Source organism: Gordionus sp. m RMFG-2023, chromosome 1 (genome assembly GCF_954871325.1).
Source record: "Gordionus sp. m RMFG-2023 chromosome 1, tfGorSpeb1-WG-v2, whole genome shotgun sequence".
In the NCBI taxonomy this organism is placed as follows: Eukaryota; Metazoa; Nematomorpha; class Gordioida; order Chordodea; family Parachordodidae; genus Gordionus; species Gordionus sp. m RMFG-2023.
This window is the reverse complement of record NC_088775.1, coordinates 14,364,274-14,370,000: the sequence shown is the minus strand read 5'-3', so window position 1 is coordinate 14,370,000 and position 5,727 is coordinate 14,364,274.

The following is a 5,727-nucleotide window of genomic DNA, read 5'->3' as shown; positions in this document are numbered from 1 at the left end:
GGAATTCTAGGGAAGAAATCTGAAGGGATGGCATTAGAAAAATCAGGGCTTTTAAAGGTTCGTTATTGTTGGAGTCGGGAGGAAGGTGAAACTTGGCAGGGAGGCGTAATGCAAGATCCAAAATATCGAGAGGTGATATTTGATGAAACGCAAAACGGTGAAATATATTTAAAACTTATTGAGAGCTAAAGTAGGAGTAAAAAAGAAAGAGACGAATCAGCGTAAATGAAATTCCGAAATAATAGAGTAGAATTTTGAATGATCAAAGTTCAGGGGGTGCGAAAATTAGTGGTTAATTATCATGAAATTTTTGGTGAAGATTTGGGGTGTCTCAGAGATTATGACGTGGACATTAAATTAAATGAGGGTTGTGTGCCAAAATTTTGTGTGTGCGACAAATACCTTATGAGGGCGAAGAGAAGTGGAAATTGGATCAATGGGTACAAAAGGGATGTGTTCCATGGAATATAGTAAGTGTGCGACACCGCTGGAAAAGGCCAACGGAGAAATATGCTTGTGAGCAGATTTCCGGGTCATGCCAAACATGTGGGTTGTGAAGATAAGTTACTTTTTGCCACAAATTGAGGATATATTGGCCGATTTAATCGGTAGCGCATATTTTTCAAAAGTATTACAATTGCGAGTGAAGCGTGAGGCGCAATATTGACTATTACTTCTCCAAGAGGGTTGTACGCATTTTGTAGATTACTTTTTGGACTAGCGTATTGCTTTGATTTTCCGACGAACGATGGCAGTCATTTTTCATAGTTTGGAATGAGTATTTTATTATATGACTGACATGTTGGTGATTGGAAGAACTCCTGAACAGAGCGAAGTTTGGAAAAAGTGTTTAAATAAATGCGAATAATTAGATTTCTCCAGAAAATAGGTTAGAACTAATTAGTCAAAAATTATCATTGGTTAAATAGCTCGGCTAAGTCCGTCAAAGTTAAGTGTGATAAACCTAGCTTTAATGATTATTTATATATAATTTATTTATATCTATTATGCAACCTAGAGTTGTTAAACGGCTGATTTTAAAAAACGGCTAACTCAATATTTCATCCAGAAAAATATTACACAAGCCGGACGATTTGTTCATAAACAGAACAAAGGTTTAGACATATATTATCGAAATCTCGAGGCTTGGACAATATTTTTCTGGCGAAAATATTGAGTTGCTGTTTAACAACGCTAGCAACGGCGATAGACGATTAGCTGAGCTACTTAGAAGATGGGTAATTCCATACCAAATCGATAACTTTTCGGCTCGACCTTTTTAATTTCGATAAAATTTTGTATACTGAGAGAATATCATTAGAAAGCATCGAATCCAAAATTTTAGCCTCCTAGTACTCATAGTTCCTGAGATATCAATGGTCAAAAGTGCCAAAAATGACGTTTTTTCGAAAAATGCGATTTTTTAAAATTGAGATAAGTTAAAAAATAATGATTTTAAAAATATAAGTTATGTGTCAATTTATAACTCTATTAAGGGCCTTTTATTGAATATTAAAAAAATTTTCAAAATAATATTGTTGCGGTTTTTATTTAAGTTATAAATTTTAAACATGAAAACTCCAAGTGTTTCGCTTTCCAAATTTTTTTGAATTTAATATTTTCTTATTCTCTAACTTTATATCTATTCATAAAAAAAATTTAAACTTGGGACAGCCATGGGTTTTTTAGTTATTGCGATTTAAAAAATCAAAAAATAAATATTATTTTCAAAAATAGATGGCGCTCCTTTATAAAATTACGCGTTTTGTTAAAATTATTATTTTTTTTAAACTTTTTTCCATTTTAAACATAAATAATAAGATTTTCCAGCATTAATAATTTTAAATTTCGTAAAATAATTTTATTAATTTGTAAATATAATAGATAAATAAAAATTCATGAAAGATATTACTTATTTTCGGGTTTTCCTTAAATTTAATTGTTTTGACGCCAAGATAATTTCGTTTTACGATAGATTATATGTACGCCCAGTAGCCGTTGATGGGTTAATTATTGTTAAAATATTATTTTTTGGTATGTAAAGGAGATCTTGTGCCGCTGGATAAACAAAAGAATTTGCTGGTCCTTTAGGATGAAGAAAATTAATTTTTATTTCATCTCTAACCAATCGGAAACACTGCGTGAATTTTTTGTGTCCCAGGTATTGAGATAGCTTTACTAAATCTCTCAAGTAGCCTCATCTCTTCCTCATACTCTGGTATGGTGGCATAAGAAAAATTTATACCTTTTATATGCTCTTCCGCATATTTATAAAATTATAAAGGTGTAATTATTTGATCAGTATAAGGTCTTTGTAAGCTTGCCTTGACAACTAACCTTTTTACTGTGCCGCCTATGCGGTTGCAGGCACTTTTACCATGTGCCGTAGAAAAAAAATGCCATTCTGCTTGGACACCAAAATCGATTTCATGGTAACAAACATTGATGAAGATTTTCCTATTTTTATATTGAGCTGCTGAACCATCAGAAAAGTAGTAAATTTTTTCTGGTGGAGTGTCGAATTTATTTTTTAAAAAATTAATCAAATGCGATTGGAATAAATGGAATGAAACAGTATTATGAATTAAGGATTCCGATATTACCACAAAACTTAGATTGCTAATTAGATTGCCTATTTTATAATAAATTGAGAATGGATGCAGCGTAGCTTGCGAAGTTGTCCAATGATAACCCTACTTCATCTTGGACAATAAAGGAATAATTTTCTGAAAAGTCACAAATAATTAGATAGTGATTATTTTCTAAACTATTTTTAAGGTTATTGTGAAATGAACTTTGTTGTTCACAAATAAATGAATGGCGTATGAGAATATTTATTTTATTGAAAAAATAATTAATAAATTCGTCTGAAGATTGAGAAAGTCTCCAGAGTTCTATCTACCGAAACCAATTGTTTAAACGTAATAAGAGCTATATCATTTTTTATAAATAATTTTTCAATGCGTTCTTTTAAGAGTGTCGAGCCAGGACACTCGCTACAGTCACCAAAATAACAGGTTGGTAATGGGGGGTTGCAAATCATTCTGCCTATAACATCTCTATAAGTTGTTAATATATCCTCACCATTTTTAGTCAATGTTGCTAATTCACAGCCTAAAATCATTAGTTTAATATTCTGGTGTATGCTACAAACGCATATACTATGTGTTCCGCTAGCCTCCGCCAATATGCAATTTTTTGGTCTTAATCTTGCGAATTTCGAAAATACAATTATTATGCTTGAATTACTCTCCTTAAAATGATTATATAATTCTTTTAAATTATTAAGAACTAGCCTTTTTGAGCGTTCACTCGTTCCCCCTTTTCAATGATAGATATGCAATCTTTTTTTCCTGGTAATACCCTGCTAACTTCTTCACTGCAAAAAAAACTTTTAACAATATCAACTGTTTTTTGATTGAGATATTTTGCAGGCTTTCGATTTGGAGTTGTAAGAATCCCCTTTTCTTCTAAAATGATTTTGGAATTATATGCCATATGATATGTAGCGTTGAATTCCGTTTTTATTTTATTTGCACTCCAATTAGGAGGCAGAATGGTCAGCAATTGATATTTTTTATTTTTAGATAAATTAGGATAATGTAATTTCATATTGTTGAGAATATCATTATTGTCTTTTGTGTCCGATTCTGGATTGTTAATTATTATATCTGAAAGAGCTTTTGATATTTTTGCTATCTTTTTTTTGGATAATTTTTTTCAGTTAGTTTTTTTTTCTTAATAGGAGATATTCCAATTTCGTTTAAGGTTAAATTGATTGTATCTATTGATGCGGATGCTGTGGGGATATTATTTACATATTCGCTATCAGAATTTATATTTTCAATATTTTTTTGTGATAAACGCTTACGACATTTATCACAAATATAGTGTTCTGCCTCAATGTTTGGAAATTGTGTCATCCACGTCGTGACTTTACGCAGGTTCTTTTTACAATTAAAGTGTTTAGATTCTTTAAAAGGATTTGCACATTTATATTTATACATTATAAATAATTTTAAGAAAATATTAATATTGAAATATTTGTAAAATAAAAATTAATTAATATCAAGGCAGGTGCATGAAAACTTGCTATTATCTTTCAAAAATTAATTATATTTTCTTATATAGGAATTGTAATTATCTTTTTAGGAAATTAATCATTTATTTTAAAAACTAATAATTTTTACAAGTTATCAATAAAGTAATAATAATAAGTAGTCTATCAAATGATCTAAATAATATATTTTCATAATATTAATGCTGGAAAATCTTATTATTTATGTTTAAAATGGAAAAAAGTTTAAAAAAAATAATATTTTAACAAAACGCGTAATTTTATAAAGGAGCGCCATCTATTTTTGAAAATAATATTTATTTTTTAAATCGCAATAACTAAAAAACCCATGGCTGTCCCAAGTTTAAATTTTTTTATGAATAGATATAAGGTTAGAGAATAAGAAAATATTAAATTCAAAAAAATTTGGAAAGCGAAACACTTGGAGTTTTCATGTTTAAAATTTATAACTTAAATAAAAACCGCAACAATATTATTTTGAAAAATTTTTTAATATTCAATAAAAGGCCCTTAATAGAGTTATAAATTGACACATAACTTATATTTTTAAAATCATTATTTTTTAACTTATCTCAATTTTAAAAAATCGCATTTTTCGAAAAAACGTCATTTTTGGCACTTTTGACCATTGATATCTCAGGAACTATGAGTACTAGGAGGCTAAAATTTTGGATTCGATGCTTTCTAATGATATTCTCTCAGTATACAAAATTTTATCGAAATTAAAAAGGTCGAGCCGAAAAGTTATCGATTTGGTATGGAATTACCCAGATACCTAATTAGGTTTTAGCGTAATTTTTAAAACTTGGCTAAGCCGTTTTGGATTCGACTAAAATTAGCGAATTACGCAACACCAGGATAGAAAACATATTTTGTGTTGTCATTTTTTTTATAAAAATGATTTTTTTTATAAAAATGATTTTTTTTGTTCATTTTAAACTAGTCAATATTTTAAATTGTTATTTTTTTACTTATTTTTCTTTCATGTTTATATATTATATACATTATGGGGATGGGGGGGGTTAACTTGAAATGATAACCCCCCCCCCCCCACCTCTTCAACTTTCACTAGGCCTATGTATGACAACTCAATAAAGATTTTAATAAAAGATCATTTTTTGTATATTAGTTCAATAAAATATAAGAAAAAAGTTGATTGTATGAACATCTATTTTTATTTTTGGGTTAATTTTTCACATCCTTTATTTTAAAAATCTTTTAAGAATAAAATTATCCCATTTTTTTCTTATTTTATTACCAAACTCCTAATAATTTTTGATAACTATATATATAAAAAACTTAATAAACTAAACAACCTTAATACAATGCATTTGAATCGAACCAAACCGCAAAACCGAAATTAACTTAAACATCTGAAAAGCATTACATTTTGAAAGCGAGTGTTTTTAACTTTTAGCGAATTGTAACGAAATACATTTTTTGACCCAAATTTCATGTTTTATTTAGCTTTAATAATACAAAATATTTTTTTAAAACAAATTCACTCTATTTTATAAAATACAACTTGGGCGTTGAGAAAGTCCTTCTACTCTAGTAGAATTATATACAAAGAAGGAAGATATTTACACAAATAGATTAAAGGACAACTATTCAGAAATAAATAAAAATCATCGTGAAAAAGGAAAAAT